The 24,806-nt window shown below is 42.9% G+C and overlaps 1 protein-coding gene across 8 annotated transcripts in view; it reads right to left on the reverse strand.

Annotated features, from left to right (window-relative positions):
* MBNL2 (muscleblind like splicing regulator 2) overlaps nucleotides 1–24,806 on the reverse strand; it is a 514,609-nt gene that overhangs the window by 358,349 nt on the left and 131,454 nt on the right. The window lies entirely within an intron of this gene.

The raw sequence follows: 24,806 nt of genomic DNA on the forward strand, positions 1-24,806 counted from the left end.
TTCATTTGATATATGTAATAAAATTACTATCTATACAAATACAGATAGATAGATAGATAGATAGATAGATAGATAGATAGATAGACAGACAGACACATATATTTATTAAATCACTCATTAAGACAACATTCTCAACTAAAGAATGAATATTTAGTAGTTTCTTAATATATCATTTTGTTTAAAAAACAGAATTTATGTTTACCTGATAAATTACTTTCTCCAACGGTGTGTCCGGTCCACGGCGTCATCCTTACTTGTGGGATATTCTCTTCCCCAACAGGAAATGGCAAAGAGCCCAGCAAAGCTGGTCACATGATCCCTCCTAGGCTCCGCCTACCCCAGTCATTCGACCGACGTAAAGGAGGAATATTTGCATAGGAGAAACCATATGATACCGTGGTGACTGTAGTTAAAGAAAATAAATTATCAGACCTGATTAAAAAAACCAGGGCGGGCCGTGGACCGGACACACCGTTGGAGAAAGTAATTTATCAGGTAAACATAAATTCTGTTTTCTCCAACATAGGTGTGTCCGGTCCACGGCGTCATCCTTACTTGTGGGAACCAATACCAAAGCTTTAGGACACGGATGAAGGGAGGGAGCAAATCAGGTCACCTAAATGGAAGGCACCACGGTTTGCAAAACCTTTCTCCCAAAAATAGCCTCAGAAGAAGCAAAAGTATCAAACTTGTAAAATTTGGTAAAAGTGTGCAGTGAAGACCAAGTCGCTGCCCTACATATCTGATCAACAGAAGCCTCGTTCTTGAAGGCCCATGTGGAAGCCACAGCCCTAGTGGAATGAGCTGTGATTCTTTCAGGAGGCTGCCGTCCGGCAGTCTCATAAGCCAATCTGATGATGCTTTTAATCCAAAAAGAGAGAGAGGTAGAAGTTGCTTTTTGACCTCTCCTTTTACCAGAATAAACAACAAACAATGAAGATGTTTGTCTAAAAACCTTTGTAGCATCTAAATAGAATTTTAGAGCGCGAACAACATCCAAATTGTGCAACAAACGTTCCTTCTTTGAAACTGGATTCGGACACAAAGAAGGCACGACTATACCCTGGTTAATGTTTTTGTTAGAAACAACTTTCGGAAGAAAACCAGGTTTAGTACGTAAAACCACCTTATCTGCATGGAAAACCAGATAAGGAGGAGAACACTGCAGAGCAGATAATTCTGAAACTCTTCTAGCAGAAGAAATTGCAACCAAAAACAAAACTTTCCAAGATAATAACTTAGTATCAACGGAATGCAAGGGTTCAAACGGAACCCCCTGAAGAACTGAAAGAACTAAGTTGAGACTCCAAGGAGGAGTCAAAGGTTTGTAAACAGGCTTGATTCTAACCAGAGCCTGAACAAAGGCTTGAACATCTGGCACAGCTGCCAGCTTTTTGTGAAGTAACACAGACAAGGCAGAAATCTGTCCCTTCAAGGAACTTGCCGATAATCCTTTCTCCAATCCTTCTTGAAGAAAGGATAGAATCTTAGGAATCTTTACCTTGTTCCAAGGGAATCCTTTAGATTCACACCAACAGATATATTTTTTCCATATTTTGTGGTAAATTTTTCTAGTTACAGGCTTTCTGGCCTGAACAAGAGTATCAATAACAGAATCTGAGAACCCTCGTTTTGATAAGATCAAGCGTTCAATCTCCAAGCAGTCAGCTGGAGTGAGACCAGATTCGGATGTTCGAACGGACCTTGAACAAGAAGGTCTCGTCTCAAAGGTAGCTTCCATGGTGGAGCCGATGACATATTCACCAGATCTGCATACCAAGTCCTGCGTGGCCACGCAGGAGCTATCAAGATCACCGACGCCCTCTCCTGATTGATCCTGGCTACCAGCCTGGGGATGAGAGGAAACGGCGGGAATACATAAGCTAGTTTGAAGGTCCAAGGTGCTACTAGTGCATCTACTAGAGTCGCCTTGGGATCCCTGGATCTGGACCCGTAGCAAGGAACCTTGAAGTTCTGACGAGAGGCCATCAGATCCATGTCTGGAATGCCCCACAATTGAGTAATTTGGGCAAAGATTTCCGGATGGAGTTCCCACTCCCCCGGATGTAATGTCTGACGACTCAGAAAATCCGCTTCCCAATTTTCCACTCCTGGAATGTGGATTGCAGACAGGTGGCAGGAGTGAGTCTCCGCCCATTGAATGATTTTGGTCACTTCTTCCATCGCCAGGGAACTCCTTGTTCCCCCCTGATGGTTGATGTACGCAACAGTCATCATGTTGTCTGATTGAAACCGTATGAACTTGGCCTTTGCTAGCTGAGGCCAAGCCTTGAGAGCATTGAATATCGCTCTCAGTTCCAGAATATTTATCGGTAGAAGAGATTCTTCCCGAGACCAAAGACCCTGAGCTTTCAGGGGTCCCCAGACCGCGCCCCAGCCCATCAGACTGGCGTCGGTCGTGACAATGACCCACTCTGGTCTGCGGAAGGTCATCCCTTGTGACAGGTTGTCCAGGGACAGCCACCAACGGAGTGAGTCTCTGGTCCTCTGATTTACTTGAATCGTCGGAGACAAGTCTGTATAGTCCCCATTCCACTGGCTGAGCATGCACAGTTGTAATGGTCTTAGATGAATGCGCGCAAAAGGAACTATGTCCATTGCCGCTACCATCAAACCTATTACTTCCATGCACTGCGCTATGGAAGGAAGAGGAACGGAATGAAGTGTTTGACAAGAGTTGAGAAGTTTTGTTTTTCTGGCCTCTGTCAGAAAAATCCTCATTTCTAAGGAGTCTATTATTGTTCCCAAGAAGGGAACCCTTGTTGACAGAGATAGAGAACTCTTTTCTACGTTCACTTTCCATCCGTGAGATCTGAGAAAGGCCAGGACTATGTCCGTGTGAGCCTTTGCTTGAGGAAGGGACGACGCTTGAATCAGAATGTCGTCCAAGTAAGGTACTACTGCAATGCCCCTTGGTCTTAGTACCGCTAGAAGGGACCCTAGTACCTTTGTGAAAATCCTTGGAGCAGTGGCTAATCCGAAAGGAAGTGCCACGAACTGGTAATGCTTGTCCAGGAATGCGAACCTTAGGAACCGATGATGTTCCTTGTGGATAGGAATATGTAGATACGCATCCTTTAAATCCACCGTGGTCATGAATTGACCTTCCTGGATGGAAGGAAGAATTGTTCGAATAGTTTCCATTTTGAACGATGGAACCTTGAGAAACTTGTTTAGGATCTTGAGATCCAAGATTGGTCTGAACGTTCCCTCTTTTTTGGGAACTACGAACAGATTGGAGTAGAACCCCATCCCTTGTTCTCCTAATGGAACAGGATGAATCACTCCCATTTTTAACAGGTCTTCTACACAATGTAAGAATGCCTGTCTCTTTATGTGGTCTGAAGACAATTGAGACCTGTGGAACCTCCCCCTTGGGGGGAGGCCCCTTGAATTCCAGAAGATAACCTTGGGAGACTATTTCTAGTGCCCAAGGATCCAGAACATCTCTTGCCCAAGCCTGAGCGAAGAGAGAGAGTCTGCCCCCCACCAGATCCGGTCCCGGATCGGGGGCCAACATTTCATACTGTCTTGGTAGCAGTGGCAGGCTTCTTGGCCTGCTTTCCCTTGTTCCAGCCTTGCATTGGTCTCCAGGCTGGCTTGGCTTGAGAAGTATTACCCTCTTGCTTAGAGGACGTAGCACTTGGGGCTGGTCCGTTTCTACGAAAGGGCCGAAAATTAGGTTTATTTTTGGCCTTGAAAGACCTATCCTGAGGAAGGGCGTGGCCCTTACCCCCAGTGATATTAGAGATAATCTCTTTCAAGTCAGGGCCAAACAGCGTTTTCCCCTTGAAAGGAATGTTAAGCAATTTGTTCTTGGAAGACGCATCCGCTGACCAAGATTTCAACCAAAGCGCTCTGCGCGCCACAATAGCAAACCCAGAATTTTTCGCCGCTAACCTAGCCAATTGCAAAGTGGCGTCTAGGGTGAAAGAATTAGCCAATTTGAGAGCACGGATTCTGTCCATAAACTCCTCATAAGGAGGAGAATCACTATCGATCGCCTTTTCTAGCTCATCGAACCAGAAACACGCGGCTGTAGTGACAGGGACAATGCATGAAATTGGTTGTAGAAGGTAACCTTGCTGAACAAACATCTTTTTAAGCAAACCTTCTAATTTTTTATCCATAGGATCTTTGAAAGCACAACTATCTTCTATGGGTATAGTGGTGCGTTTGTTTAAAGTAGAAACCGCCCCCTCGACCTTGGGGACTGTCTGCCATAAGTCCTTTCTGGGGTCGACCATGGGAAACAATTTTTTAAATATGGGGGGAGGGACGAAAGGTATACCGGGCCTTTCCCATTCTTTATTTACAATGTCCGCCACCCGCTTGGGTATAGGAAAAGCTTCTGGGGGCCCCGGGACCTCTAGGAACTTGTCCATTTTACATAGTTTCTCTGGGATGATCAAATTCTCACAATCATCCAGAGTGGATAACACCTCCTTAAGCAGAGCGCGGAGATGTTCCAACTTAAATTTAAATGTAATCACATCGGGTTCAGCTTGTTGAGAAATTTTCCCTGAATCTGAAATTTCTCCCTCAGACAAAACCTCCCTGGCCCCCTCAGACTGGTGTAGGGGCATATCAGAACCATTATCATCAGCGTCCTCATGCTCTTCAGTATCTAAAACAGAGCAGTCGCGCTTACGCTGATAAGTGGGCATTTTGGCTAAAATGTTTTTGATAGAATTATCCATTACAGCCGTTAATTGTTGCATAGTAAGGAGTATTGGCGCGCTAGATGTACTAGGGGCCTCCTGAGTGGGCAAGACTGGTGTAGACGAAGGAGGGAATGATGCAGTACCATGCTTACTCCCCTCACTTGAGGAATCATCTTGGGCATCATTTTCAGTGTCACATAAATCACATCTATTCAAATGAGAAGGAACCTTGGCTTCCCCACATTCAGAACACAGTCTATCTGGTAGTTCAGACATGTTAAACAGGCATAAACTTGATAACAAAGTACAAAAAACGTTTTAAAATAAAACCGTTACTGTCACTTTAAATTTTAAACTGAACACACTTTATTACTGTAATTTCACCACAGTGTCTTAAAGCCTTAAAAGTATTGCACACCAAATTTGGAAGCTTTAACCCTTAAAATAACGGAACCGGAGCCGTTTTTATCTTTAACCCCTTTACAGTCCCTGGTATCTGCTTTGCTGAGACCCAACCAAGCCCAAAGGGGAATACGATACCAAATGACGCCTTCAGAAAGTCTTTTTTATGTATCAGAGCTCCTCACACATGCGACTGCATGTCATGCTTCTCAAAAACAAGTGCGCAATACCGGCGCGAAAATGAGGCTCTGCCTATGATTAGGGAAAGCCCCTAGAGAATAAGGTGTCTAAAACAGTGCCTGCCGATATTATTTTACAAAAATACCCATATTAAATGATTCCTCAAGGCTAAATATGTTATATATGAATCGATTTAGCCCAGAAAATGTCTACAGTCTTAACAAGCCCTTGTGAAGCCCTTATTTACTCTGTAATAAAAAACAGAATTTATGTTTACCTGATAAATTACTTTCTCCAACGGTGTGTCCGGTCCACGGCGTCATCCTTACTTGTGGGATATTCTCTTCCCCAACAGGAAATGGCAAAGAGCCCAGCAAAGCTGGTCACATGATCCCTCCTAGGCTCCGCCTACCCCAGTCATTCGACCGACGTTAAGGAGGAATATTTGCATAGGAGAAACCATATGGTACCGTGGTGACTGTAGTTAAAGAAAATAAATTATCAGACCTGATTAAAAAAAAAAACCAGGGCGGGCCGTGGACCGGACACACCGTTGGAGAAAGTAATTTATCAGGTAAACATAAATTCTGTTTTCTCCAACATAGGTGTGTCCGGTCCACGGCGTCATCCTTACTTGTGGGAACCAATACCAAAGCTTTAGGACACGGATGAAGGGAGGGAGCAAATCAGGTCACCTAAATGGAAGGCACCACGGCTTGCAAAACCTTTCTCCCAAAAATAGCCTCAGAAGAAGCAAAAGTATCAAACTTGTAAAATTTGGTAAAAGTGTGCAGTGAAGACCAAGTCGCTGCCCTACATATCTGATCAACAGAAGCCTCGTTCTTGAAGGCCCATGTGGAAGCCACAGCCCTAGTGGAATGAGCTGTGATTCTTTCGGGAGGCTGCCGTCCGGCAGTCTCGTAAGCCAATCTGATGATGCTTTTAATCCAAAAGGAAAGAGAGGTAGAAGTTGCTTTTTGACCTCTCCTTTTACCGGAATAAACAACAAACAAGGAAGATGTTTGTCTAAAATCCTTTGTAGCATCTAAATAGAATTTTAGAGCGCGAACAACATCCAAATTGTGCAACAATCGTTCCTTCTTTGAAACTGGTTTCGGACACAGAGAAGGTACGATAATCTCCTGGTTAATGTTTTTGTTAGAAACAACTTTGGAAGAAAACCAGGTTTAGTACGTAAAACCACCTTATCTGCATGGAACACCAGATAAGGAGGAGAACACTGCAGAGCAGATAATTCTGAAACTCTTCTAGCAGAAGAAATTGCAACTAAAAACAAAACTTTCCAAGATAATAACTTAATATCAACGGAATGTAAGGGTTCAAACGGAACCCCCTGAAGAACTGAAAGAACTAAATTGAGACTCCAAGGAGGAGTCAAAGGTTTGTAAACAGGCTTAATTCTAACCAGAGCCTGAACAAAGGCTTGAACATCTGGCACAGCTGCCAGCTTTTTGTGAAGTAACACAGACAAGGCAGAAATCTGTCCCTCAGGGAACTTGCAGATAATCCTTTTTCCAATCCTTCTTGAAGGAAGGATAGAATCCTAGGAATCTTAACCTTGTCCCAAGGGAATCCTTTAGATTCACACCAACAGATATATTTTTTCCAAATTTTGTGGTAAATCTTTCTAGTTACAGGCTTTCTGGCCTGAACAAGAGTATCGATAACAGAATCTGAGAACCCTCGCTTCGATAAGATCAAGCGTTCAATCTCCAAGCAGTCAGCTGGAGTGAAACCAGATTCGGATGTTCGAACGGACCCTGAACAAGAAGGTCTCGTCTCAAAGGTAGCTTCCAAGGTGGAGCCGATGACATATTCACCAGATCTGCATACCAAGTCCTGCGTGGCCACGCAGGAGCTATCAAGATCACCGACGCCCTCTCCTGATTGATCCTGGCTACCAGCCTGGGGATGAGAGGAAACGGCGGGAACACATAAGCTAGTTTGAAGGTCCAAGGTGCTACTAGTGCATCCACTAGAGCCGCCTTGGGATCCCTGGATCTGGACCCGTAGCAAGGAACTTTGAAGTTCTGACGAGAGGCCATCAGATCCATGTCTGGAATGCCCCACAGCTGAGTGACTTGGGCAAAGATTTCCGGATGGAGTTCCCACTCCCCCGGATGCAATGTCTGACGACTCAGAAAATCCGCTTCCCAATTTTCCACTCCTGGGATGTGGATAGCAGACAGGTGGCAGGAGTGAGACTCCGCCCATAGAATGATTTTGGTCACTTCTTCCATCGCTAGGGAACTCCTTGTTCCCCCCTGATGGTTGATGTACGCAACAGTTGTCATGTTGTCTGATTGAAACCGTATGAACTTGGCCCTCGCTAGCTGAGGCCAAGCCTTGAGAGCATTGAATATCGCTCTCAGTTCCAGAATATTTATCGGTAGAAGAGATTCTTCCCGAGACCAAAGACCCTGAGCTTTCAGGGATCCCCAGACCGCGCCCCAGCCCATCAGACTGGCGTCGGTCGTGACAATGACCCACTCTGGTCTGCGGAATGTCATCCCTTGTGACAGGTTGTCCAGGGACAGCCACCAACGGAGTGAGTCTCTGGTCCTCTGATTTACTTGTATCTTCGGAGACAAGTCTGTATAGTCCCCATTCCACTGACTGAGCATGCACAGTTGTAATGGTCTTAGATGAATGCGCGCAAAAGGAACTATGTCCATTGCCGCTAACATCAACCCGATCACTTCCATGCACTGAGCTATGGAAGGAAGAGGAACGGAATGAAGTATCCGACAAGAGTCTAGAAGTTTTGTTTTTCTGGCCTCTGTCAGGAAAATCCTCATTTCTAAGGAGTCTATTATTGTTCCCAAGAAGGGAACCCTTGTTGACGGAGATAGAGAACTCTTTTCCACGTTCACTTTCCATCCGTGAGATCTGAGAAAGGCCAGGACAATGTCCGTGTGAGCCTTTGCTTGAGGAAGGGACGACGCTTGAATCAGAATGTCGTCCAAGTAAGGTACTACAGCAATGCCCCTTGGTCTTAGCACAGCTAGAAGGGACCCTAGTACCTTTGTGAAAATCCTTGGAGCAGTGGCTAATCCGAAAGGAAGCGCCACGAACTGGTAATGTTTGTCCAGGAATGCGAACCTTAGGAACCGATGATGTTCCTTGTGGATAGGAATATGTAGATACGCATCCTTTAAATCCACCGTGGTCATGAATTGACCTTCCTGGATGGAAGGAAGAATAGTTCGAATGGTTTCCATCTTGAACGATGGAACCTTGAGAAACTTGTTTAAGATCTTGAGATCTAAGATTGGTCTGAACGTTCCCTCTTTTTTGGGAACTATGAACAGATTGGAGTAGAACCCCATCCCTTGTTCTCTTAATGGAACAGGATGAATCACTCCCATTTTTAACAGGTCTTCTACACAATGTAAGAATGCCTGTCTTTTTATGTGGTCTGAAGACAACTGAGACCTGTGGAACCTCCCCCTTGGGGGAAGTCCCTTGAATTCCAGAAGATAACCTTGGGAGACTATTTCTAGCGCCCAAGGATCCAGAACATCTCTTGCCCAAGCCTGAGCGAAGAGAGAGAGTCTGCCCCCCACCAGATCCGGTCCCGGATCGGGGGCCAACATTTCATGCTGTCTTGGTAGCAGTGGCAGGTTTCTTGGCCTGCTTTCCCTTGTTCCAGCCTTGCATTGGTCTCCAAGCTGGCTTGGCTTGAGAAGTATTACCCTCTTGCTTAGAGGACGTAGCACTTTGGGTTGGTCCGTTTCTACGAAAGGGACGAAAATTAGGTTTATTTTTTGCCTTGAAAGGCCGATCCTGAGGAAGGGCGTGGCCCTTACCCCCAGTGATATCAGAGATAATCTCTTTCAAGTCAGGGCCAAACAGCGTTTTCCCCTTGAAAGGAATGTTAAGTAGCTTGTTCTTGGAAGACGCATCAGCCGACCAAGATTTCAACCAAAGCGCTCTGCGCGCCACAATAGCAAACCCTGAATTCTTAGCCGCTAACCTAGCCAATTGCAAAGTGGCGTCTAGGGTGAAAGAATTAGCCAATTTGAGAGCATTGATTCTGTCCATAATCTCCTCATAAGGAGGAGAATCACTATCGACCGCCTTTATCAGCTCATCGAACCAGAAACATGCGGCTGTAGCGACAGGGACAATGCATGAAATTGGTTGTAGAAGGTAACCCTGCTGAACAAACATTTTCTTAAGCAAACCTTCTAATTTTTTATCCATAGGATCTTTGAAAGCACAACTATCCTCTATGGGTATAGTGGTGCGTTTGTTTAAAGTGGAAACCGCTCCCTCGACCTTGGGGACTGTCTGCCATAAGTCCTTTCTGGGGTCGACCATAGGAAACAATTTTTTAAATATGGGGGGAGGGACGAAAGGAATACCGGGCCTTTCCCATTCTTTATTAACAATGTCCGCCACCCGCTTGGGTATAGGAAAAGCTTCTGGGAGCCCCGGCACCTCTAGGAACTTGTCCATTTTACATAGTTTCTCTGGGATGACCAACTTGTCACAATCATCCAGAGTGGATAATACCTCCTTAAGCAGAATGCGGAGATGTTCCAACTTAAATTTAAATGCAATCACATCAGGTTCAGCTTGTTGAGAAATGTTCCCTGAATCAGTAATTTCTCCCTCAGACAAAACCTCCCTGGCCCCATCAGACTGGGTTAGGGGCCCTTCAGAAATATTATTATCAGCGTCGTCATGCTCTTCAGTATCTAAAACAGAGCAATCGCGCTTACGCTGATAAGTGTTCATTTTGGCTAAAATGTTTTTGACAGAATTATCCATTACAGCCGTTAATTGTTGCATAGTAAGGAGTATTGGCGCGCTAGATGTACTAGGGGCCTCCTGAGTGGGCAAGACTCGTGTAGACGAAGGAGGGAATGATGCAGTACCATGCTTACTCCCCTCACTTGAGGAATCATCTTGGGCATCATTGTCATTGTCACATAAATCACATTTATTTAAATGAATAGGAATTCTGGCTTCCCCACATTCAGAACACAGTCTATCTGGTAGTTCAGACATGTTAAACAGGCATAAACTTGATAACAAAGTACAAAAAACGTTTTAAAATAAAACCGTTACTGTCACTTTAAATTTTAAACTGAACACACTTTATTACTGCAATTGCGAAAAAACATGAAGGAATTGTTCAAAATTCACCAAATTTTCACCACAGTGTCTTAAAGCCTTAAAAGTATTGCACACCAAATTTGGAAGCTTTAACCCTTAAAATAACGGAACCGGAGCCGTTTTGAACTTTAACCCCTTTACAGTCCCTGGTATCTGCTTTGCTGAGACCCAACCAAGCCCAAAGGGGAATACGATACCAAATGACGCCTTCAGAAAGCCTTTTCTAAGTATCAGAGCTCCTCTCACATGCGACTGCATGCCATGCCTCTCAAAAACAAGTGCGCCACACCGGCGCGAAAATGAGGCTCTGCCTATGCTTTGGGAAAGCCCCTAAGAATAAGGTGTCTAAAACAGTGCCTGCCGATATTATTATATCAAAATACCCAGATAAAATGATTCCTCAAGGCTAAATATGTGTTAATAATGAATCGATTTAGCCCAGAAAAAGTCTACAGTCTTAATAAGCCCTTGTGAAGCCCTTATTTACGATCGTAATAAACATGGCTTACCGGATCCCATAGGGAAAATGACAGCTTCCAGCATTACATCGTCTTGTTAGAATGTGTCATACCTCAAGCAGCAAGAGACTGCTCACTGTTCCCCCAACTGAAGTTAATTGCTCTCAACAGTCCTGTGTGGAACAGCCATGGATTTTAGTGACGGTTGCTAAAATCATTTTCCTCATACAAACAGAAATCTTCATCTCTTTTCTGTTTCTGAGTAAATAGTACATGCCAGCACTATTTCAAAATAACAAACTCTTGATTGAATAATAAAAACTACAGTTAAACACTAAAAAACTCTAAGCCATCTCCGTGGAGATGTTGCCTGTACAACGGCAAAGAGTATGACTGGGGTAGGCGGAGCCTAGGAGGGATCATGTGACCAGCTTTGCTGGGCTCTTTGCCATTTCCTGTTGGGGAAGAGAATATCCCACAAGTAAGGATGACGCCGTGGACCGGACACACCTATGTTGGAGAAATGGCTTACCGGATCCCATAGGGAAAAAACAGAATTTATGTTTACCTGATAAATTTCTTTCTCCAACGGTGTGTCCGGTCCACGGCGTCATCCTTACTTGTGGGATATTCTCTTCCCCAACAGGAAATGGCAAAGAGCCCAGCAAAGCTGGTCACATGATCCCTCCTAGGCTCCGCCTACCCCAGTCATTCGACCGACGTTAAGGAGGAATATTTGCATAGGAGAAACCATATGGTACCGTGGTGACTGTAGTTAAAGAAAATAAATTATCAGACCTGATTAAAAAACCAGGGCGGGGCCGTGGACCGGACACACCGTTGGAGAAAGAAATTTATCAGGTAAACATAAATTCTGTTTTCTCCAACATAGGTGTGTCCGGTCCACGGCGTCATCCTTACTTGTGGGAACCAATACCAAAGCTTTAGGACACGGATGAAGGGAGGGAGCAAATCAGGTCACCTAAATGGAAGGCACCACGGCTTGCAAAACCTTTCTCCCAAAAATAGCCTCAGAAGAAGCAAAAGTATCAAACTTGTAAAATTTGGTAAAAGTGTGCAGTGAAGACCAAGTCGCTGCCCTACATATCTGATCAACAGAAGCCTCGTTCTTGAAGGCCCATGTGGAAGCCACAGCCCTAGTGGAATGAGCTGTGATTCTTTCGGGAGGCTGCCGTCCGGCAGTCTCGTAAGCCAATCTGATGATGCTTTTAATCCAAAAAGAGAGAGAGGTAGAAGTTGCTTTTTGACCTCTCCTTTTACCTGAATAAACAACAAACAAGGAAGATGTTTGTCTAAAATCCTTTGTAGCATCTAAATAGAATTTTAGAGCGCGAACAACATCCAAATTGTGCAACAAACGTTCCTTCTTTGAAACTGGTTTTGGACACAGAGAAGGTACGATAATCTCCTGGTTAATGTTTTTGTTAGAAACAACTTTTGGAAGAAAACCAGGTTTAGTACGTAAAACCACCTTATCTGCATGGAACACCAGATAAGGAGGAGAACACTGCAGAGCAGATAATTCTGAGACTCTTCTAGCAGAAGAAATCGCAACTAAAAACAAAACTTTCCAAGATAATAACTTAATATCAACGGAATGTAAGGGTTCAAACGGAACCCCCTGAAGAACTGAAAGAACTAAATTGAGACTCCAAGGAGGAGTCAAAGGTTTGTAAACAGGCTTGATTCTAACCAGAGCCTGAACAAAGGCTTGAACATCTGGCACAGCTGCCAGCTTTTTGTGAAGTAATACCGACAAGGCAGAAATCTGTCCCTTCAGGGAACTTGCAGATAATCCTTTTTCCAATCCTTCTTGAAGGAAGGATAGAATCCTAGGAATCTTAACCTTGTCCCAAGGGAATCCTTTAGATTCACACCAACAGATATATTTTTTCCAAATTTTGTGGTAAATCTTTCTAGTCACAGGCTTTCTGGCCTGAACAAGAGTATCGATCACAGAATCTGAGAATCCTCGCTTCGATAAAATCAAGCGTTCAATCTCCAAGCAGTCAGCTGGAGTGAAACCAGATTCGGATGTTCGAACGGACCCTGAACAAGAAGGTCTCGTCTCAAAGGTAGCTTCCAAGGTGGAGCCGATGACATATTCACCAGATCTGCATACCAAGTCCTGCGTGGCCACGCAGGAGCTATCAAGATCACCGACGCCCTCTCCTGCTTGATCCTGGCTATCAGCCTGGGGATGAGAGGAAATGGCGGGAACACATAAGCTAGTTTGAAGGTCCAAGGTGCTACTAGTGCATCCACTAGAGCCGCCTTGGGATCCCTGGATCTGGCCCCGTAGCAAGGAACTTTGAAGTTCTGACGAGAGGCCATCAGATCCATGTCTGGAATGCCCCACAGGTGAGTGACTTGGGCAAAGATTTCCGGATGGAGTTCCCACTCCCCCGGATGCAATGTCTGACGACTCAGAAAATCCGCTTCCCAATTTTCCACTCCTGGGATGTGGATAGCAGACAGGTGGCAGGAGTGAGACTCCGCCCAAAGAATAATTTTGGTTACTTCTTCCATCGCTAGGGAACTCCTTGTTCCCCCCTGATGGTTGATGTACGCAACAGTCGTCATGTTGTCTGATTGAAACCGTATGAACCTGGTCCTCGCAAGCTGGGGCCAGGCCTGGAGAGCATTGAATATCGCTCTCAGTTCCAGAATATTTATCGGTAGAAGAGATTCTTCCCGAGACCAAAGACCCTGAGCTTTCAGGGATCCCCAGACCGCGCCCCAGCCTATCAGACTGGCGTCGGTCGTGACAATGACCCACTCTGGTCTGTGGAACATCATCCCTTGAGACAGATTGTCCAGGGACAGCCACCAACGGAGTGAGTCTCTGGTCCTCTGATTTACTTGTATCTTCGGAGACAAGTCTGTATAGTCCCCATTCCACTGACTGAGCATGCACAGTTGTAATGGTCTTAGATGAATGCGCGCAAAAGGAACTATGTCCATCGCCGCCACCATCAACCCGATCACTTCCATGCACTGAGCTATGGAAGGAAGAGGAACGGAATGAAGTATCCGACAAGAGTCCAGAAGCTTTGTTTTTCTGGCCTCTGTTAGAAAGATCCTCATTTCTAAGGAGTCTATAATTGTTCCCAAGAAGGGAACCCTTGTTGACGGGGATAGAGAACTCTTTTCCACGTTCACTTTCCAGCCGTGAGATCTGAGAAAGGCCAGGACAATGTCCGTGTGAGCCTTTGCTTGAGGAAGGGACGACGCTTGAATCAGAATGTCGTCCAGGTAAGGTACTACTGCAATGCCCCTTGGTCTTAGCACCGCTAGAAGGGACCCTAGTACCTTTGTGAAAATCCTTGGAGCAGTGGCTAATCCGAAAGGAAGCGCCACGAACTGGTAATGTTTGTCCAGGAATGCAAACCTTAGGAACCGATGATGTTCCTTGTGGATAGGAATATGTAGATACGCATCCTTTAAATCCACCGTGGTCATGAATTGACCTTCCTGGATGGAAGGAAGGATAGTTCGAATGGTTTCCATCTTGAACGATGGGACCTTGAGAAATTTGTTTAAGATCTTGAGATCTAGGATTGGTCTGAACGTTCCCTCTTTTTTGGGAACTATGAACAGATTGGAGTAGAACCCCATCCCTTGTTCTCTTAATGGAACAGGATGAATCACTCCCATTTTTAACAGGTCTTCTACACAATGTAAGAACGCCTGTCTTTTTATGTGGTCTGAAGACAACTGCGACCTGTGGAACCTCCCCCTTGGGGGAGTCCCTTGAATTCCAGAAGATAACCCTGGGAGACTATTTCTAGCGCCCAAGGATCCAGAACATCTCTTGCCCAAGCCTGAGCGAAGAGAGAGAGTCTGCCCCCCACCAGATCCGGTCCCGGATCGGGGGCCAATATTTCATGCTGTCTTGGTAGCAGTGGCAGGTTTCTTGGCCTGCTTTCCCTTGTTCCAGCCTTGCATTGGTCTCCAAGCTGGCTTGGCCTGAGAAGTATTACCCTCTTGCTTAGAGGACGTAGCACCTTGGGCTGGTCCGTTTTTACGAAAGGGACGAAAATTAGGTCTATTTTTTGCCTTGAAAGACCGATCCTGAGGAAGGGCGTGGCCCTTACCCCCCGTGATATCAGAGATAATCTCTTTCAAGTCAGGACCAAACAGCGTTTTCCCCTTGAAAGGAATGTTTAGTAGCTTGTTCTTGGAAGACGCATCAGCCGACCAAGATTTCAACCAAAGCGCTCTGCGCGCCACAATAGCAAACCCAGAGTTCTTAGCCGCTAACTTAGCCAATTGCAAAGAGGCGTCTAGAGTGAAAGAATTAGCCAATTTGAGAGCATTGATTCTGTCCATAATCTCCTCATAAGGAGGAGAGTCACTATCGAGCACCTTAAGCAGTTCATCAAACCAGAAATATGCGGCAGTAGTGACAGGGACAATGCATGAAATGGGTTGTAGAAGGTAACCCTGCTGAACAAACATCTTTTTAAGCAAACCTTCTAATTTTTTATCCATAGGATCTTTGAAAGCACAACTATCCTCTATGGGAATAGTGGTGCGTTTGTTTAAAGTAGAAACCGCTCCCTCGACCTTGGGGACTGACTGCCATAAGTCCTTTCTGGGGTCGACCATAGGAAACAATTTTTTAAATATGGGGGGAGGGACGAAAGGAATACCGGGCCTTTCCCATTCTTTATTAACAATGTCCGCCACCCGCTTGGGTATAGGAAAAGCTTCTGGGAGCCCCGGCACCTCTAGGAACTTGTCCATTTTACATAGTTTCTCTGGGATGACTAAATTTTCACAATCATCCAGAGTGGATAATACCTCCTTAAGCAAAATGCGGAGATGTTCCAATTTAAATTTAAATGTAATCACATCAGATTCAGCCTGCTGAGAAATGTTCCCTAAATCAGTAATTTCTCCCTCAGACAAAACCTCCCTGGCCCCCTCAGATTGGGTTAGGGGCCCTTCAGAGATATTAATATCAGCGTCGTCATGCTCTTCAGTAACTAAAACAGAGCAGCCACGCTTACGCTGACAAGGGTTCATTTTGGCTAAAATGTTTTTGACAGAATTATCCATTACAGCCGTTAATTGTTGCATAGTAAGGAGTATTGGCGCGCTAGATGTACTAGGGGCCTCCTGAGTGGGCAAGACTCGTGTAGACGAAGGAGGGAATGATGCAGTACCATGCTTACTCCCCTCACTTGAGGAATCATCTTGGGCATCATTGTCATTATCACATAAATCACATTTATTTAAATGAATAGGAATTCTGGCTTCCCCACATTCAGAACACAGTCTATCTGGTAGTTCAGACATGTTAAACAGGCATAAACTTGATCAGAAAGTACAAAAAACGTTTTAAAATAAAACCGTTACTGTCACTTTAAATTTTAAACTGAACACACTTTATTACTGCAATTGCGAAAAAACATGAAGGAATTGTTCAAATTCACCAAATTTTCACCACAGCGTCTTAAAGCCTTGAAAATATTGCACACCAATTTTGGAAGCTTTAACCCTTAAAATAACGGAACCGGAGCCGTTTTAAGCTTTAAACCCCTTTACAGTCCCTGGTATCTGCTTTGCTGAGACCCAACCAAACCCAAAGGGGAATACGATACCAAATGACGCCTTCAGAAGTCTTTTATAAGTATCAGAGCTCCTCTCACATGCGACTGCATGCCATGCCTCTCAAAAACAAGTGCGCAACACCGGCGCGAAAATGAGACTCTGCCTATGCTTTGGGAAAGCCCCTAAAGAATAAGGTGTCTAAAACAGTGCCTGCCGATATTATTAAATCAAAATACCCAGAATAAATGATTCCTCAAGGCTAAATAAGTGTTAATATCAATCGATTTAGCCCAAAAAAAGTCTACAGTTTAAATAAGCCCTTGTGAAGCCCTTATTTACAATCGAAATAAACATGGCTTACCGGATCCCATAGGGAAAATGACAGCTTCCAGCATTACATCGTCTTGTTAGAATGTGTCATACCTCAAGCAGCAAGGGACTGCAAACTGTTCCCCCAACTGAAGTTAATTGCTCTCAACAGTCCTGTGTGGAACAGCCATGGATTTTAGTTACGGTTGCTAAAATCATTTTCCTCATACAAACAGAATTCTTCATCTCTTTTCTGTTTCTGAGTAAATAGTACGTACCAGCACTATTTGAAAATAACAAACTCTTGATTGAATAATGAAAAACTACAGTTAAACACTAAAAAACTCTAAGCCATCTCCGTGGAGATGTTGCCTGTACAACGGCAAAGAGAATGACTGGGGTAGGCGGAGCCTAGGAGGGATCATGTGACCAGCTTTGCTGGGCTCTTTGCCATTTCCTGTTGGGGAAGAGAATATCCCACAAGTAAGGATGACGCCGTGGACCGGACACACCTATGTTGGAGAAATGACAGCTTCCAGCATTACATCGTCTTGTTAGAATTGTGTCATACCGTCATGCAGCAAAAGTCTGCTCACTGTTCCCCCAACTGAAGTTAAATTCCTCTCAACATCCTGTGTGGAACAGCCATCGATTTTAGTACGTGTTGCTAAAATCATTTTCCTCTTACAAACAGAAATCTTCATCTCTTTTCTGTTTCAGAGTAAATAGTACATACCAGCACTATTTTAAAATAACAAACTCTTGATTGAATAATAAAAACTACAGTTAAACACTAAAAAACTCTAAGCCATCTCCGTGGAGATGTTGCCTGTACAACGGCAAAGAGAATGACTGGGGTAGGCGGAGCCTAGGAGGGATCATGTGACCCAGCTTTTGCTGGGCTCTTTGCCATTTCCTGTTGGGGAAGAGAATATCCCACAAGTAAGGATGACGCCGTGGACCGGACACACCTATGTTGGAGAAATCCATAGTACTCAGCACCAACATTGTTGTGTTTATTTTCTTTGATCATGAAGATAACAATCATGTTAAAAGTCCTTATTCTGAACAACAGTGATACTTATTATTTATTTATATTTTGCTTTTCTATGTGAGGAGTACAGGAAACTCTATTGACACTGCATTTGTGATTTTAGATGCTTTATAGCGTTGTACTGATCACGTCAAGAACAAAATGAAGAAGAGATTATCTATCTAATTTTTTCATATCATTACCCCCCTCCCCACACAAAGAAAATAATCTTATTACATTTCTCATCTGCCCAACTAGTGTTTGACATGTATGGTAAGAACATATTACTGTACTAGTAATATAACATTTTGGTCCTTTTAATATATGATATCTTCCAAGCAAGCTGCAGGTAGTACTGTGTAACATGCTGCTGTCACAGTACAGCAAGCCGTTATATGTGAGGTTACTGATGTATGCTTATACACAGAGAGCATTCAGGCTGTAGCATCAGATAACATAAGACTTGCCTTGAGTTCAGTGGCACATCAGCACTGTTCCTGACAGCTCTCATGTGACCCAGTCGTAGACGAAATGTGGTCCATAGGCCCCTAATCCAGACCATTGGGTTACTATTATAAACAACATCTATGTTATATAGTAGATTGGTCAGAAGCATATATAAATTATTTAAAACAAATTTCATCAAGTAAACTTCAGTGAATTACATCAAGAACTAGTAAAAATGGTTTGGATAACCCAGCCTCCCCTTTGGTGAGACACTGAGAAAAAGATAAAGCACCTCAGCAGCATTACTAGTAATATTTATTGAGATAAGATTGCTTTTTTTTCCTTTTCAAAAAGTCTGCAATGTTTTAAACATGCATTTACAACTTTCTACCAGCAGTTCTTGTGAACTCCTGGTGCAATACCCGCCCGCTAGCAGATTCGGGCGGTGTCTGTCCGCCACTTCAGAGCAGGCGGAAAGGTTATGGAGCAGTGGTCTTTAGACCGCTGCTTCATAACTTCTGTTTCTGGTGAGCATTCAGGCCATCAAGTTCCGTACGGAGCTTGATAATATGCCCCCTGAATGTCCTTTACAAAAAAATGCACAAACATTTGGATTTCTGGAGATTTTTTGCTGATAAGAGAATAATTCATATAATGAGCTAAGCAGTCCAGTCACATATCCCACTATCTTAGTATCTTCTTGTCTACAAATAACAGATTGGGAAAGAGCTGCTGGAGGAAACAGCATGGAATAAACAGTGAGCTTAGAGGAAGTGTATGCAGAGAGACCCATATGGTGCATATGGTAAAGGTAAAGGCGGTGTCAGCCACTAATTATTTCAAGAGGTATTTAATGAAGGGTTATCTCAGTTAGAGAGGATTAGATAAAGAAGTTTAGCATCAGGAAAAGGCCTACAATTATCTCTTTCCAGGCAAGATTTGTCCTCTAGGCTTCTCAAGTGTCTGTTTTTCCTTATAGCACAGCTTGTTAACAAATGTAATACTTAATTTATTAAGCTTAAGGAGATATAAAACAATATGTTTCATTGTTGTGATAAAAAAGCACTAAGTAGTAGGTTATACTTAATAGAAATCATTGCAATATGTATTATTCATCATTTTTTAAAGGATTATTACCATTTTATTTATTTTTAAACTCATTTGTGCAGGGCCTGTTACTTCCTGTCACAGCCTTACAAGGGGGCTGAAGTCTGTACAGGAAGGCAAATGAGTAGCTTTTCCTTTGTAGTGGTTGCTAGGAGACACATGCAATAGCACCTGTCAGTTTCTTGCCCATGCTGAGTAGATGACTTTTGCAGCAAAATCATGTAACAGTAGAACTTAAGTTTTATAATGGTACCCCCTTATCTTTTTAAAGGCAGTAGCAACACTGAGAATTTCTAAGTGCTCTTTTTGCAAGAAAACAAGTTGTTTGATGTTTTTAACACATCTGTCATTTTTGTGCTTACTTTGGTTTAACATTTGTTTTTGTTTTACAAAAAGATCACTGTTTCATATCCCTCACTGTCCAATGAATAAGGTGACTGCCAAGTTCTGGATGCCACAGATTCTAAAATTATTTGCTTTTAGCGCCTAATGTTTTGGTTAATTCTTTAGATATTCATTTATAAATTCCTAGCTCGTAACATTTTTTACTTGCTGTTTAACGGAATAGTAAATGCAATGTTTGTACTATAATGTATTAAAATATGGAAATAGTAAAACCTAAGCCGGATTTTGAAATAGAAATATGTTATTTTTTGCAGTCCCATGTATATGTATTTACTGATACTGCTTGCACAACTCCTGAATGATGATGGTTTACTCAAATGTTTTGGTACACGCAACTTTTAGAAGCTACATTAGCAAAAGTGAAATGTATCTTTCTTCTATGGGGGCTAGCAGTAGGGTATGTGCCGCCCCACACATTCAAAGTTAAAAAACAAAAAAAAAAAAACAGCTTTACGGCTAAGTTAGCCAGCAATGTGAGTAAACAGCCACCCAGGCAGCGTGGGAAAAAATATATTGCTGTTTAAAAAGTCTGTTTGGGTTATACTGTTTGTGCTGCAATGTTTAAATACAGTCCAGGACAAAAATTGTAGTTTATTGTCTTTTTACAAAAATTACAATTACAAAAATCATTGGAGTACTAAGCACATTTGTATTGACTGGAATGGAGTCCACTGTGGGGCCAGATTACGAGTAAAGCACTTTCTTAACATGCGCCTGTAAAGCGGCAATTTGCCCATTTTACGGGCACACTTTAAAATAATAATAAGCTTGCGGTTTCACTTTGAACTGGAAATCATTAACCAGAGATTAGATCTCTAGCTAATGAAAAAAAGGTGCCTCAATTGTCCCCCAAAATGGATGAGGACAGTAGCGTATCATTAAATAAACAGATTAACATATTTATTTAAATAAAAAAAACTGCTTAAAGTGCCTTTACATGGAGTTCAATGGGGGACTGTGTTTTCACAATAAATATATATGTTTATGCTTATATACAAATATATTAATGTGTTGATATGTGTATATACACATATAACACAAAAAGATATATGTTTATATTCACAAACATATATATATTTATTGCTGTCCGGCGCTGAGCGATTTTGCCCCCTACGCTGCTCTAGGAGGGTTTGCCATGTCTATCGGCATCAGAATGAGGCTTACCATTGAAGCCTATGGCCTCTATTTAACAAGCTCCTTAAGGAGCTTGATGCCCCTGTTTCTGGTTGAGTCTTCAGACTCGCCAGAAACAGCAGTTATGAAGCAGCGGTCACAAAGACCGCTGCTCCATAACATGTCCGCCTGCTCTGAGCAGGCGAACAGACATCGCCAGAAATGACACCCCCTGCTGGCGGCCCATTTGGCCACGAGTCTGCAGGGGGCGGCGTTGCACCAGCAGCTCTTGTAGTCTGCTGGTGCAATGCTGAATATGGCGAGCGTATTGCTCGCCGTATTCATGCGAGCTCTGTCGGATCAGGTCTGACAGACCTTGATAACTTGGGGCCTATGGAAGCACACTCTCATGAGCGCAAGGCTTCTGGGCAAATGGGAATGCAAGGTCGCGTTTGCATTGCCACTTGTAATAACAGTGCACATTTCCATGCACTGTTATTACTGAGTGGTAGCACAAATATACGCTCTCGTAATCTAGCCCTGTACATTTCAAAATAATCAAGAATATTACATGTGTAAAGTCAATTGCAAGCAGAAAGTTCCAGTAAATTTCCTGCATCACAAGGAGAAAAACAACCAAATAAATTATGGCCAAAACCAATACTTATTCAAAAACATGATAAAACTTTGCATTTATAATGCTTTTAATTACTTGAAAAAAAAAAAAAATATATATATATATATATATATATATAATAAAGTTCCATATCTGGTCCCCCAGCGTCTTTTGGGATATACAAACTATCATCAACATGTCATAACAAGAATAATACATGTGTATGCACCAACAGACATTGTAATGTCTCAGTCATAGTTAACATAGCTGACATACCGGAGAGCCCATCTAGCCATAGTTTTGACATACTTTAGTTACTACACTGATCTCTGAAATGTCATTATGTCTAAAGTGGTTATTTTGAGGTCCCAGCTAGCTATTATTGATGATAATGATATTGAGTAGTTTCTGAAGAGTAGGTTATGACAATTATAATTAGTGACTAAGGCCTGATGATCTAACGAGATAGATCTAAATAGTCTCTCCAGTACTGCGAGATACCTCAAATATTTTTTGAAAGACAAATTTTAGATTGAGAGCTATTTATCTAACTATTCAGAGTTCTGGATCTGAAGGCGATACACCTACATTACAATATAATGCTCAAAATAGCCACAATACAATTTGAGTAATTTTCTTTCCATGCCAGTGAGTTTTTGATCATCAGCCCTGTGTTTAACAGTTTAAAATTAAAATAAATTCACCTTGAAATTGGGAACTGATGACATAAAGAACAATATAAAAAAAGTGTTACTTTCTGTCCTTTTAGACATTACTAAAAAAGTAAATTTATGCTTACCTGATAAATTTATTTCTTCTATGATACAACGAGTCCACGGATTCATCCTTTACTTGTGGGATATTATCCTCCTGCTAACAGGAAGTGACAAAGAGCACCACAGCAGAGCTGTCTATATAGCTCCTCCCTTGACTCCACCCCCCAGTCATTCGACCGATAGGTATAGGAAGAAAAAGGAGAAACTAAAAGGGTACAGAGGTGACTGAAGTTTTAAATCAAAAAATATAATCTGTCTTAAATTGACAGGGCGGCCATGGACTCGTCGTATCATGAAGAAATTCAATTTATCAGGTAAGCTCATAAGTTTACTTTTCTTCTATAAGATACACGAGTCCACGATTCCATCCTTTACCTTGTGGGATACAATACCAAAGCTACAGGACATGGATGAACGGGAGGGACAAGACAGATGCCTAAACAGAAGGCACCACTGCTTGAAGAACTTTTCTCCCCAAAAACAGCCTCCGAAGAAGCAAAAGTATCAAATTTGTAAAATTTGTAAAAGGTATGAAGGGAAGACCAAGTCGCAGCCTTACAAATATGTTCAACAGAAGCATCATTTTTAAAAGCCCATGTGGAAGCCACCGCTCTAGTAGAGTGAGCTGTAATTCTTCCAGGAGGCTGCTGTCCAGTAGTCTCGTATGCCAAACGGATGATGCTTTTCAGCCAAAAAGAAAGAGAGGTAGCCGTAGCTTTTTGACCTCTACGTTTTTCAGAATAGACAACAAACAGAGAAGATGTTTGACGGAAATCTTTGGTCGCTTGCAAGTAAAACTTCAAAGCACGAACCACGTCCAAGTTGTGTAACAGACGCTCCTTCTTAGAAGAAGGGGTTAGGACACAGAGAAGGAACAACAATTTCCTGATTAATATTCTTATTAGTAACTACCTTAGGAAGGAATCCAGGTTTGGTACGCAAAACCACCTTATCGGAATGGAAAACAAGATAAGGCGAGTCGCATTGCAATGCAGATAGTTCAGAAAACTCTTCGAGCCGAAGAGATAGCAACTAAAAACAGACTTTCCAAGATAGAAGCTTAATATCTATGGAATGCATAGGTTCAAACGGAACCCCTTGAAGAACTTTAAGAACTAAATTTCAAACTCCACGGCGGAGCAACAGGTTTAAACACAGGCTTAATTCTAACTAAAGCCTGACAAAACGACTGAACGTCTGGAACATCTGACAGACGCTTGAACAGTAAAATTGATAAAGCAGATATCTGTTTCTTAAGGGAACTAGCTGATAACCCCTTCTTGGAGAAAGGACAAAATCCTAGGAATCCTGATCTTACTCCATGAGTAGCCTTTGGATTCACACCAATAAAGATATTTACGCCATATCTTATGGTAAATTTTCCTAGTGACAGGCTTTCGAGCCCGAATCAAGGTATCTATGACCGACTCAGAGAATCCCCGCTTAGATAAAATCAAGCGTTCAATCTCCAGGCAGTCAGCCGCAGAGAAACTAGATTTGGATGCTGGAACGGACTTTGAATGAGAAGGTCCTGTCTCAGTGGCAGTGTCCACGGTGGTAGAGATGACATTTCCACCAGGTCTGCATACCAAGTCCTGCGTGGCCACGCAGGTACTATCAAAATCGCCGAAGCCCTCTCCTGTTTGATTTTGGCAATCAGACGAGGAAGGAGAGGAAATGGTGGAATCACATAAGCCAGGTTGAACGACCAAGGTACTGCTAGAGCATCTATCAGTACTGCTTGGGGATCCCTTGATCTGGACCCATAACAAGGAAGTTTGGCATTCTGACGAGATGCCATCAGATCCAATTCTGGTGTGCCCCATTGATGAATCAATTATGCAAACACCTCCGGATGGAGCTCCCACTCCCCCGGATGAAAAGTCTGACGACTTAGAAAATCCGCTTCCCAGTTCTCCACTCCTGGGATATAGATTGCTGATAGATGGCAAGAGTGAGTCTCTACCCATCAAATTATTTTGGAAACCTCTATCATCGCTAGAGAACTCTTTGTTCCCCCTTGACGATTGATATATGCTACAGTCGTGATATTGTCCGACTGGAATCTTATGAATCTGGCCGAAGCCAGCTGAGGCCACGCCTGAAGCGCTTTGAATATCGCTCTCAGTTCTAGAATATTTATTGGAAGGAGAGCCTCCTCCTGAGTCCACACACCCTGTGCTTTCAGGGAATTCCAGACTGCTTGAAGAAAATAAAAACTAACATTTTATCACCTCTTTCAATTTACCCTTCCTAGTACTTAGAGTAGGCAAAGAGAATGACTGGGGGTGGAGTCAAGGGAGGTGCTATATAGAAAGCTCTGCTGTGGTGCTCTTTGGCCACTTCCTGTTAGCAGGAGGATAATATCCCACAAGTAAAGGATGAATCCGTGGACTCGTCGTATCTTATAGAAGAAATATATTAATATTTAATAATATTGGTTACAGCTGTAATAATTTAAAAATACAATTAAAAATGACTACTCAGCTAACTATATAACGTTAAATGCACGTCTCATTGTTTAACTAAAATACGTATTCACTTATGCAG

This window comes from Bombina bombina, chromosome 3, assembly GCF_027579735.1.
Source record: "Bombina bombina isolate aBomBom1 chromosome 3, aBomBom1.pri, whole genome shotgun sequence".
Classification (NCBI taxonomy): Eukaryota; Metazoa; Chordata; class Amphibia; order Anura; family Bombinatoridae; genus Bombina; species Bombina bombina.